Genomic DNA, 14,257 nt, shown 5'->3' on the forward strand with positions numbered 1-14,257 from the left:
ACTCATAAATTTGATGCTAGGGCAAAGCATTGCATTTTCATAGGGTATCCCTTTTGCCAAAGTGCTTATAAAGTTTATGACCTTGAAACTCATGAAATTTTTACTAGTTGTGATGTAAAATGTATTGAAAATGAGTTTCCTTGACCAACAATAGTTAAATTATGTTACCTCTACTCTCATAAGAATCATTTGAGTACCATACCCCTCAAAAGACCTCACCACCTCTCTTCTTTTCACCCGGTACCCACATGCCACCACCAAATGAACTACCAATACTTGGCCCCATCATTTCACCATCTCTTACTACCGATAATGCACCTCCTCTAAGATGTTCTACCAGGCAGTGCATGGTTTCCTCTCACCTCAAAGATTACCAATGCCTTTTGTCTACTCAATCCACATCATCCAACTTGTTGTTGGCTTCCAAAGAGCCAAGTATCCTTACATCACTTCCTCCATCTTGATAAATTTTCTACCCATCATCAAGCTTTTATTGCCTCCGTACTTAGCCACCATGAACCTGCCACCTTTCATGAAGCCATGCAACATCAAGAAAGGTAAGACATTATGGCTGCTGAAATATGAGAACCAAAGATAATCTCTACTTGGGAAATTGTATCTCTTCTACCTGAAAATCAACCTATTGGATGTTGTGGGGTTTATAAAATTAAATATCATGCCGATAGATTCATAGAAAGGTATAAAGCTTGCCTCGTTGCTAAGGGATATACTCAAAATTGAAGGAGTAGACTATACAGAGGCTTTTTCTCTTGTTGCCAAGATCACTACTATTTGATGTCTTTTGTCCATTGCTGCTATCAAAGGTTTACATATCTTTTAGGTGGATGTCAACAATGCCCTTTTACATGGGATCTACACAAACAAGTCTATATGATTCTCCCACTTTGTTTTAGCCAATAGGAGGTAAGCAACATGGTATGTCAGCTAAAGAAATTTTTATACAGATTGAAGCAATTACAACAAACTGGTTTTTTTAAACTCACTGATGCCCTAAAGATTTCAGTTTCTCTCAAGGGTCAACCAACATGAAAATCTATTCATAATTGTATAGGTTGATGGCATCATTAATGCATGAGATAACAATCAAGCTATTGGAGAATTGAAAAATATCAATGTGAAATTTCAATTAACGGACCAAGGTGAGTTAAAGTATTTTTTGGACATTGAAGTGGCTAGATAAAAAAAGGAAATCTTTCTATCCCAAAATAAATATGTGATGGACATTTTTAACGAATCCGGTTATAGTGGTGTGAAGGCTATTGATACACCTAAGGAGCAACATTTGAAGTTAGATAATGAAAGAGGACAACCTCTTAAAGATCCCACATTATTCAAAAAACTCATTGGATGCCTTGTCTATCTCACCATTACTAGAGCGGACATTTTGGATAGTGTCTACATTTTAATTCAATTTATGGCTCAGCCAAGAACCAGACACTTGGAGATGACTTTCTGTATTCTTCACCAAGTAAAGTCCACACCAAGTTATGGATTTTTTTTATTTTTCCAAATGATATCGAAATTAAAGCTTTTTATGACTCAGATTGAGCATCATACCCTATGACAAGAAGTTCTACATCAAGTTTCTGTGTTTTCATTAGAGATAGCACAGTTTCATGGAAAGTGAAGAAGCAAACAGTTGTATCAAAAAATCTTCAGTAGAAGTATAATATAGAGCAATGACTTCAGCTTATGATAAAATGACATGGATAAAATACATTCTTCATGATCTTGGCATTAAACAAAGTCAACCAATGGAGATGCTTTGTGACAATCAAGCAACTATCTGTATAGTTGCAAACCATGTGTTTCATGAAAGAACAAAGTACATAGAGATAGATTATTATGTTGTTCGGGAGAACATTCAAGCTGGAGAAATATGCACCAAGTACATCGATTTGAAGGAAGAAATTGTCAACATTTTCATCCATTCTACAAATTAAGATGCAAGTTGGGCCTAATAGATCTAAGAGCTTCAACTTGAGGAGGAGTGTTAAAGGTTGCATAGCTAGATCATATCTATATCTTGTAATTGAAGAGCTTGTCTTTTAATTATATTATGTTTTGGAAGCTAATTTTATTGTTGTAACTTTCATTGGAGAAGATATCGACACTCAGTGTCTATCCTTATATATTACGATACATTTTGTAAAGAATCACCATTTGAGATAACGAGCCATTGCGTTATCTTCCACCGTATCTATCATTCTTCTCGTCCACCCTTGTTTATCATGAGGGCTTTAAGGAAGGATATAAAGGACATGAAGTTTTATCTCACCGAGACAGCTAGGTTACTCTTTTCTACAAGTGGCTTACCATTAAGGAATTGGAGATTATCCTATGGAAGAAAGCATGGAAGTTAGTGATAGAACCCTTGTAGCAAGGAATTAGACAACATTTTAACAATGTTTGAAAGTAAAAAGAGAAAATGGGATTCAAATTTGCATGGTTTATTGAGTGTATTACCTACATCCATGACAGCAAAACTCAACTACCAATCTTTTGTTGGAAAGTAAGTGCGGCCTTTGTATTTATTCTTATTACTCACTCAAAGCTATGTTATCGATAAAATTACTGTCTGTGATATAGTCTATATTAGAATTTTTATTACAACTAGAATTGTTGTGTAAATCTTTATTTGATTTCTTTCCTTGGATCTCATCTTTATAATTGGCGTTGTGTCCCATATTATTGGCTTCATGGTAGTCCTTCATTATCCATTCAACATTATCCTTATCTTCTTCGATACCTTGTTGAATGCATTGAGTGTGTGTTGAAGCCATTACTTTATTATCATGCTCCCTCAAACTAGGTGGGTGGGTTTGAGATGCCTAGTTTGCCTCTCAGATAGTTACAGGTGGTCCTTGATAAAGCTTTAGCAAATATGTTTGCAACCTATTGGGAAGAGGGGACATAGTGAGTAGTTAATGCATAGGCAACAACCATTTAATGGAGAAAATGAATGCCTATTTCAATATGTTTTATTATGGAATGAAACAGATGCTTGATTGTAACTTGAAGAGTCGACATATTATTGCAATATACAACTGGTGGATCTAAAATATGAAACCCAAGATCTTTAAGAATATACGAAATCCATGTTAACTCTGCAGCTACGTATGCCATAAATTGAAATTAAGCCACAATGGTAGAATGTGCAATGGTAGCTTGTTTATTTGTTGTCAATGAATACAATTGGTTCCTAGAAATGTACTAAATCCAGTTGTAGATTTGTGGTTATCCTAACAACCTGCCCAATTTGAATATGAAAATACACAAATACAAAGTTCACTTTGTGAAGAAATACTATATCCAAAATTAATGGTACCATGTATATACCACATGATCCTTTTAACTAACGCAAAATGACTGGTTGTAAGATTTTGCATGCATTAGCTTACAAAATTAACACCAAATGAGATTTGGGTCTTGTAAATGTTAGATATTAAAGTCCTCCTCCCACTATGCTGCAATGGATCATATATAGTTTGTTCCAACAAGTTGAAGGCATAATGTTTTTTATTCAAGAAGTTTGCATGCTCAGTTTTCACAACTTCTCTCCCAAGGAAATGAGGGAGGCTGCCCAAGTCCTTCACTAAAAATTCTTTCTTTAGCACTTGAATGAAATCATGAATAAAAGAACTATTACTGCATATTAATATGTTGTCATTGACATGCAGCAATAAAATTATAATATTTTGTTGTCATGACAAGTGTAAAGAGAAGAAACCCAATATGGTTGAGAAGAATTCATTAGAAATCAAGAAAAGTTAGAACCTATCATACCATGCTCATGGAGCTTGCCATAGACCATAAAGAGTTTATGAAGTCTGCACATGTGGTTGGGATGTGTGGGCTATTCAAATCTTTGCAGTTGTTTAATGTATGTTGTTTCACATAAACCCTCATGTTTGAAGGCATTCTTTACATCCAATTCCCTAATGTCCCACCATTGAGTTATGACAATAGTTAAAACAATCTAAATTGTGGCAGGCTTTATCATAAATGAGAATGTCTATAGAAAATCTTTTCAAAAAATGAATGTCTATAGAAAACTTTTTCAAGGCATTTGATTGAATCCACGAGCCACCTACTTGGTAGATATCACATTCATGTTAGCAGTTATAGGAATAAGTGACTAGGTTTTTTTCCCTGTTGGAAGACAAAAGTTTCTTCTTTCATTGCTTGAAACCATCGTTGATATTGTAATGCTTCTTTGACTATTTGTTATCACCCCAAATGTTTTTGAAAAGACTGCATTCAAAACTCTATTTTAGACGCAAGATTTAAATCCAAAATCCAACTCTCGAATCCAAACAATATCCAAAATCCAAGTCTGGACCTGAATTCATTATTTTAAACTCAAAACCCAAAACTGAAATCAAGACAACAAAATTTGAATTTATGAGCACTGCACGACCATGCACGGACCTTCCCTTTGTTTTAGGTTTCATTTTCACGCCAAAAAATGTTTTTAAGCCTAAGTCGCATGCTAGAATGAGTCGATGACCAATTAGACCCAATTCAGATTTAAAATGAGTCCAGAGTCACTTAAAACGGAGTCGACCATCCATTTGTAACAAAAACCAATTTTATACACCTTTTTAAATAAATTAAAAAAAGATTCTATGCTTTTTATACAAAAAGCCCTCATTTATTTCATATCATTTTAAATAATAATAAAGAAAACTTTAGTTTTGCATGTCTCGCAATGCGTGCGGGGACGATCGCGTGAGGCGATTGCTTGTTGCGATCGTTGCAGCGTGCAGTAGCACGTTGCGCTCTGCTGTGCGTGTATTCCTGAGCGTTGGGCACTGTTGTGCCTGGCATGCAACAACGCCTGAACTGGGGCATGCCCACTGCGCATGCCCCATTTTTCTTCAATAACCAACCATTGGAGGGTGATTTTGAACCTTTTTAGGTGGGCATTAGCCCTGCCCACACCCCAAAAGGGTGTTTGCAGGCTAGTTGTTAATCCCAATTAATCAAAATCTATAAAAAAAAAAATTGAAAATAATTCAAAAAGATTTGAAATTCGCATAAAAATCTTGACAAATTTTTTTAAAAAATGAATTTTGAGTTTTGACACCAAAACTCTCTATAAATGCCCCTACAATCTCCCCTATTGGGTATGAGCTAACTCTTGGGGAAACCTCTAGTGCTCTCACTTGAAGATTTAGAGCTTTCTCTTAGCTCTTTCTCTCTCTTTCTTCTTTTCTTCTTCTTCTCTAACCTTCAAACAAGCTTCTCTAAGATCCAACTCTTCAAGGGATCACAAAAAGATCTCTTGGAGGTATATCTTCATCATCTTGGAGTTCCACCCAAGGCGACCTTAGGATCATACAAATAAGGAGACCCATTCGTCATTTTATTAGAGGTATGTAGTCTTCTTCACCTCCCCATGGCCATATAAGATAGCTCTCAAACCTCTTCTTCATAATCATGAGCTATTCTTGAGTGCACCAGAAACATGTGAAGGTGGAATAAAATTTTATTTTATGATTGAAACATGTTTCGTTCTTTCTTGAATGTTGCTTTGTTATGCATGTTTAGTTTATTGTTTTCCCTATAAGAATGGGAAGAAGATTTTATTTTATGATTGAAGCATGTTTTTTTCTTGTCTTGAATGTTGTTTTGTCATGCATGCTTAGTTGATTGTTTTTTTTATATGAATGAACGGTGAGAATGAGTGTTTGGGTTGAGATTCTTCTCTATTATTATGTTAATTTGGAAGTTGGGGTTTGTCCAACCCAGAAAAGTCATTCACAAATCTGTACATGTTAAAAATGCATCTTCGATTCTTCATGTTATTCTTACATTTAGTTTTCTTCTTAGTCACCCAATTAGGAACCCTAATGAGTGTTTTAATATGTTGTTTGATTTTCTTTCATACCCAATGGTGGAAGAGATATATTCCCTTGTAAGAAATAAAGTAATTATGTTTTATGTTCATATATAAAAATATTTGAAATTATATTTTTCAAAACATTTTAAGCAAGAACCCTCTTTAATGCGGCTTTGGAGACTTAGCTAAAGCTCTTGCATGAGCACAAGTTCCTCTTCGGTCACATAAAAATTAAAGTTGGATATTTTAAGTCATTTCTTGATTTTTAATCTCATGAAGATACATACATATATACATGTTATATACGTATATGTGCACATGATGATGCTTTTATCATTTTTTCTCTATGTTTTCACATTTTATTTTACAAATTTTCATATACACATGAATGCATATATATATATATATTTCTTTTCCTCTAAAAATCTCTCTTTCTTTTCAAATCAATATCGTCTTTTTATAAACTTTCATATATGTGTATGTATGATAGTATGTACACGTATATGTGTGTTTTTTCCTCTCTCTCTCTTTTCAGAACTTCTTTTTCCTCTCTATTTAAGTTAATACTTCATTTTCAAAAGTTTTCTTATACATACATGTACATATATGTATACATATACATATATACACGTATGTATATATACATACATATAAAGATATGTATCACCCCCTCTTTTGAACTCTTTCATTTAGTGATCATTGAAATCTCTTTCTCTCTCTCTTTTTCTTTTTATGGGAGTATCTCATCTTTTCATTCTTTTGGATATTTTTCTCCACAAATCTAAGATTTTTATTCCCTATTTGTTGACTTCTCCAAGACAAAAAATCAAGTGATGACCCAATATTGAAATCATGCATGGTCTACAATCCCATTTCATTTTCAAAAACTTTTCTCTTTTGATAACAATATTTATGACAATCTTATAAATAAAAAAAATAAGAAATTTAGATGTATGTGATCATAGAAATGCTTTTAAATAAATGTTATGGTATGAATAAATTATTCTCTTCTAATCATATAAGATCAATGCATTCATGCATTCACATTCATTTAACATCACTTATGATTACAAACACCTCCCTAAAAGAACTTAACCAAGATGAAACGGAGCTTTAAGTAAATAGTAACCAAATTAGAGCAAAACCTCAAACCTACTTAAACTCTTAAGAGAACACTAAATGCATTTCAAAAAAATGATTTCTCAAATTTTCTAAATGGTATTCGTAAAGATCTCTCAATTCAATATTTTCTTAAATCAAAATGTTTTACACTCTTAAGTGATTCTTCAAGTACTTTTTCAAAAAATTTAAAACATCAAATCTTTAACATTTTCTCAAACATAACACCGCATTTAGAATGAAAAAAATGTTTAAGCCAAGACGAAATGCATCAAGAATAAACATAACTCTTAAATTGATTACTACTGGTAAAGGCACCGAAAACGGTCAATCCTCGTACCGACGGGCGAATTCCTTCCTCTCTCATTTTAAAATAAAATCTTAATTTTCTGGAGCACTCCAAAAACCAAATGGATTTTTGGGGATGCGAACATTATTCCTAGTTCAATAGGTACATTAAGAGAGATGAAATATTTTGGATTTGGTTTAGTAATTCCATATTTTGTACGAGGAATCATTTGGTGGGCATTAGAAGTTCTAGAACTTGAAGTTGGTTGTGACTCTGGTTCCACCACTTTGTTATTCATTCCTTTGTCTCCTAAATCTGGTTGTATTTGATTTTCAAAATCATGTTGATTTATGACTGTTATAACAAGAGGTGATGCATCAACATTATGGCAATGGATTTTAGTTGAATTTTCATGATTTTGCAAATCATTTAATGACATGTTTTCGGTTTGAAAATTAGTAGATGTATCAACTTCATACCAATCATGAAAGGTAACACCTTGTTTGGAACTTAAGGATGAGAAAAATAACTTTCCTGGTTGCTAGAATGAGAACTTTAATTCATAAAATACCATGTTTTTGGGGAGTACAAACATTTGTACCCTTTGTACACTGAACTATAACCCATGAATACACATGGAAGCATTTTGGATTCAAGCTTATTCTTAGCATAATATATAAAGCAATGACCCCCAAAAGCTCTCATGCAGCTATAGTTAGGATTTATCTTGAACACAAGTTGAAATGGACTTTTCATGTTCGGTTTGATCAACCAAACAGCTATGGAAAATGCCTAGGCGCAAAATTTTGTAGAAATGTCAGCATGGAACATGATGGCTAGCCCAAGCTCAACTATGGATCTATGACACCATCATTCAGCATACTGCTTTGAGGAGTTTCTATACATGTTGTTAAGTGTTGAATTTCATGTTCTTGTAAATAGTTTGCAAGATCATTGTTGTTAAACTCACCCCATCATCCATTTAATTTTTTTTTCATCCTGTCAAATCCCTTTTAAGTAAATCTATGGTAAAGAACGAAGATTTTGAATAAATTTTATTTACATTTTATAGGATAGAACCAATAAAACTCATTGCCTCATCAACAAAAACCGTGTAGTGCCTAAATTGTTAAGATGAAATTACTAGGGTCAGTCCCCATTAGTCATAGTTAACACAAACAAGAAATTCATTTCAGTGATCTTCAGCTTGTAAATATGGCAAATAACATATTTTTTTGCTCATTGCAAACTAAAGAAAATAAAATTGCTATTAGATGGTCTATTACATGAATAGCACATTTATGCAAGAAAATTTACTACCTACTAGTCGATGTGACCCAAATGCTAATGCTATTCCCATTTATTGACTGCTTGAGACCTAATTGAGAAAAGTGCTTCATGATCTCCTTCAACTCCTAAACTAGTCTTTTCATTCTTCAATCCATAGTTACCATGTTGTATGGTCCTCAAAGCCACTACTTGTTGAGTCCTTTTGTCCTTCACAAGAACCCATTAAACAAAAATCCACAAACATAAGCCATATCACAGTTAATTGACTAACCTACATTTAGAGTTTCCTTAATTTCTGGCACAACCATTGTGGATGGTGGCTGATCCCTCATGGTTATATCTAAATTTTGTCCATTACCTACCATGCCTTTTTTAGATCTATAATATTTAGACAAGATATAGAGAATACCTAGATCTAATGTCACACGAGTTAATGCACCAGTAAATGAACTACTATTGATAATGGAAATTAGCAATTTCATTGTTGAACTTGTTGCAGCCGAAATGCTTGGTTAAACCATTCAGAGCAGTGTAGTTCTTCTTGTTCCAAAATTGACACAAGACACCTTTCTCCTGATTTGAGTTGGGCTGGTTGGAACCATTTCTTTTATTTATTTATTTAATAATTATTATTATTATTAATTATTTTATTATTATTATTATTATTATTATTATTATTATTATTATTATTATTATTCCATAAGCTTTCTTGACTTTCCTTATCAAATTCTTGACCCTTAGATTAAAGGTGGTTTGAAAACCTTTATCGTTCCACTTCATACAACAGCCTACTACCTAAATCTTTCAATTAGATATCTTACCACTTTTAGAAAAAATAATGAGATCAAATATGACGTCTTGGACTACATTGATGTATTAGTCATTGATCATACACAACCAGATGCTATCCATTCAGAGATATACAAGGAGGATACTTGTTTTGGTATCACAAGAAGAGATACAGTAATTCGATGTAGGACATCCTTGCATTTAGATCTTAGAAACATGAACTATGTGTTATTATTATATGTTTCTTGAGTTTTGTTTGTTATTTAAATTTACTTGGTGTTTTACTTTTTTATAACATTACTTTTCATTTTGTTGTTTGGATATGTGGTAGGATAGGTTTGGGCTTGAATACCCACATCCCAAGAAGTTAGCAATTAGAATCCTCAGCCAAACATGTAGTGCCACTGGATATGAAAGAAAGTTGAGTGTATTTGAACAAATCCACCACAAGAAAATAAATAGGCTAGAACATAAAAGGCTGAATGACCTTTTTTTTGTCAAATAAAATATAAAGTTGAGAGAAAAGTAAATTCAATACATTTGTTATGCAAAGTTTTAATAAATTTCAACTTATATTTTATAATATGTAATTAGGCATTTTAAGCTCTTACCAATTGGTTAATTTGTTATCTTGTCAAATTTTATAGGCAATTAGATGCAACATCATTGGGGAGGCATCATCATACTCAATTTGATCTTATCAGCCTAGATCATTTAGATGTGTTGGATTCTTGGGTTGAACTCGAGGAAGAACCATTTGCTGTGCTTGATGAAGATGATCTTGATTTTTGTAATAACCTTGAAGGATTAGAAGAGTTTGTTGAAGGAAAACCACATAATGTGGATACTAATATTCCATTTGAAGCCAGTAGAGCAATTTTTGAAGACAATGATAAGGAAGATGAAGATGATGATTAGATTAACACATTTATTGATGATAATCATGTGAATATGTGATGACTGATGGTTAATTAATTATAACTTATATGTGATAAACTGTGTGATGAGTTTCTTTTTTTAATAAAATACAATTTTCTTGACTGTTGTGAATTTTTTGCTATTTTTTTTTATTTTTTACAGTTTTTGAATTAAAAATTAATTCTATGGGATGTTACGGTACATTTATGATGTTACGATACAACATATCGGTCGGCCCAGTTGATATACGATACAATATGCCAGTGACAATATTGTCTAAAACTTTTTATAGATATGTTGAAACATGCAAGCCTTTACATGAGTTAACAAAACCCTAAACAGTGACATAGTAGAGATTGGTGCCTACTTGTAGTTGATACTTAAGCTAGCCTTAGTGAGAATAGAATTGAAGTTCCTCTAAATTTTACCCCATGATCTAGTCATTGACCTTGAACCAGAAGATCCCATAATTCTCTATGGGAGATCATCTATGAAGGATGAGTTAAATTAGGTAAACACGATAAAGCTAAGACCCTACTAGTTGATAGCATGAATAAACCAAAAAAGTCCTTTTTAAATGTCATTAATATGCCAGATTCAAAGAAGGTGAAATGTAAGTTGAGGAAGCACAAGCAGGGCTATGCAGGTAGAAAACGTAAAAGTATTGAAGCAATGCTATCTAAAATTTTTGGTTATTCAGTCATGTATTGTAGTTCACCTAATGCAACAATGTTCATGTTTAGGGGGATCCTAGGGGGTTAAACAGGTGGCACAAAAGGGGTCAAGAGACTGGTATGTCCTCAATTTCTACTACTTTTGTCCCCTATGGCCATTTGTACATAACCATCCCAGTTCATAGAAGTCCAACAAGGTCCCCAATTCATGTCGTGAATGTGATTCCTTGCTTGGAACATTAGAAACCTTGCGTGCAATTCATTGTAAGAAAAGCTTCATTATATTCAGTATGAGAAACCATGGTTTTCATGATTTTGGATGTTTAGCATGTTATCGAAGATTATGCAATGGTGTATATGATTTTATCTCAGGAAAAGTTGCTAGAACTATCCTAGGCTAGCGTACTGAGTGTGGTAGGCATTGTTGAGGTCATTATCATGACTTCGGTTGGCATGAACCTATATAATAGAGAGAATAATTTTTACCACGTGGTCTGCGCGCAATTCATTGTTAGAAGAGCTTCATTATATTCAGTATGAGAAACCATGGTTTTCATGATTTTGGATGTTTATCATGTTACCGAAGATTATGCAATGGTGTATATGATTTTATCTCAGGAAAAGTTGCTAGAACTATCCTAGGCTAGAGTACTGAGTGTGTGGTAGGCATTGTTGAGGTCATTATCATGACTTTGGTTGGCATGAACCTATATAATAGAGAGAATAATTTTTACCATGTGGTCTGCGTGCAATTCATTGTTAGAAGAGCTTCATTATATTCAGTATGAGAAACCATGGTTTTCATGATTTTGGATGTTTAGCGTGTTATCGAAGATTATGCAACGGTGTATATGATTTTATCTCAAGAAAAGTTGCTAGAACTATCCTAGGCTAGTGTACTGAGTGTGTGGTAGGCATTGTTGAGGTCATTATCATGACTTTGGTTGGCATGAACCTATATAATAGAGAGAATAATTTTTACCACGTGATCCTCATGGTCTATTTACACCACCTTTGCTTCAGATGTAGTGAATTTTCCAACATTTGGGCGGCATTATTAACCAATGCATCTTTCCTTTGTTGCCATTGGTGAACATGCATTTGATGACCTGATATGCAAGACAAGACAAAACTAGATGTACCCTGAAGCCTAGATCATATGTGCATCCAAAAACTATTTCTTGTCTAGCCAAAATCTTAGGGTTTTTAAGGGTGAATAATGTAGTTTCAAACATATGTATTTTTGAATCATTATTTTGCACAAAACTAGATGAATCTTGAATCCTAGATCTTGTACCACCAATAACTATTTCTTGTCTAGCAAAAATCTTAGGGGGTTTTAAGGGTGAATAATGTAGTTTCAAACATATGTATTTTTGAATCATTATTTGCACAAAAATCAAGTGAAAACCACACCAAATAATAAAATTTATAACACCTTCCACAAAGTGGTGAGTTCAGATCGAAATACAAGGAACTAAACAAACTGAGAAGAAATTCAAAACATAATTTTATTACTAACGAACAAAATAATGTCTATAGTAAGTTCAATAAAAAAAACTATAAAAAGGAAAATCTCACAAAAAAAAATCTAAAAAAGTTACTATAATTCTCATTTTATGAATGTTTTGTAGACCTTGGCAGCCATAGTTCATAAACAGAACCACCAGATCAGTCATTCATCTATGACAATTGCATACTGAGGCTCAATCAGGAGCAACTATGGCATTGACCCTATAAGAGAGACAGGGATCACTTATAAGAAGTTTAGAAATGTGGATCCTTCGATGTTCGTGGGTCAAAAGAAGGCAGCTGATCTTGAGGAGTGATGTTGCGGGAGATCATTGGGATCTTTCAAGTGTTAAAGGTGTAAGGAGCAGAAGGTGAGCTGTGATACCTAGCATTTGAGAGATACTGCTTGTTGCTAATGGCAGTCAATGTGAGAGATTTGGTTAGGTAAGAAAGAGACGATCTATTGGAATGATCTTGAGAGTTATAACTTGTAAATTGACATTATATTATGTGGTAAGCATGGCCTGTTTTAAATTTTCTTGATTAGTTTTTTTTTTTTTTGAAAGTGAAAAAAGCCATCATCTCCAACATGTGGTGTTTTGCAATCATTTATAATAATAATAATTTTATTTTTAAGAAAAAACCGTTAGGCACCACTGTAAATTGAAAAAAAAACCAGCCCATTTTCAAAAAACCAAATTGGCACAAAATCTTGCTACTTATTCATTCTCATCCTTGCAGTGTCAAACAAAAGGAAGAGCAGTTATAGTTTTTCCTAAAATGAGAAATTATCATCTCTAATTAGGCTGCCTTTCTGAAATTTGTTAATGATTTTTAAAGTAAAAAACGCCCCCATCACTAACATGCCATGGAAGCAATGTTCCAAGTCAAAACAATCAAAACTTGATAAAAAAAAAAGTAGGCACCGTTGCAATTTGGGGAAAAAATTAACAGTTTTCAAAATCTAGGTGGCATGAAGCAGTGAGAGAAGCTATTAAGATTCACATACCGTGGCAAGGGCGTTGCCATAACAGAAAGTTATCAATTTTTTTCCACTTGTTTTCTAATCTATACGTTTGCCAAAGATTAGCAAAGATTCATGAAGCACTAGATTTGAAACAATGACAAACTGTCTCTGTTACCAAACGACCTCTTGCTGGCATAAAATGTTCTCTATTTTTTTCTTATTATAAGTTTGTGTTTGCATTGCACCTTTTTTAATTCTTTTTTTTTTAAACATACTTTGTATCAAATAACCGATAAAATTAGTGGAGCTCAATGTCATTAAACGATAATTTTCTTGGTAGCTGCTATTTTTACGCAACCTTTCCTACCACCATGGGACTTCATTTTACATGGAAATTCAATTTCATGATTTTTTTTTTCTTTTCTTGAGACTGAAACATGAAAAATATATGAAAAGGAAGCAAAATCTTATTCATGTATGCGTTTGATTCCTCATGGATCTCAAATCCCTCGGATTTGTAATCCATGATAACTGGAATCAGCATCCACACTCCCAACGTTTCGATGTTTGAAAAGGTTTGGGGGAGGAGGGTCGGACTTCAAAACCGTGAACCTGAGATCTGTTGTAACCAAACACGGCCTAATAACAACAAGATCTGATCTTTCCATGTCCAGAGTCCGCAGAGCTAGCTTGAGTCATGTCCAATTCTCCAAATCAAACACGATCCTTTGGCACCACTAATCGCAATTCGCAATGACTTGTGGATATCGACTCGGATCGGGTCAGCAGACGTACCAAAATCGGTTCAATATGGTAAGGTATCGTCCCACTCG

The sequence above is a fragment of the Nymphaea colorata genome, chromosome 5, assembly GCF_008831285.2.
Source record: "Nymphaea colorata isolate Beijing-Zhang1983 chromosome 5, ASM883128v2, whole genome shotgun sequence".
In the NCBI taxonomy this organism is placed as follows: Eukaryota; Viridiplantae; Streptophyta; class Magnoliopsida; order Nymphaeales; family Nymphaeaceae; genus Nymphaea; species Nymphaea colorata.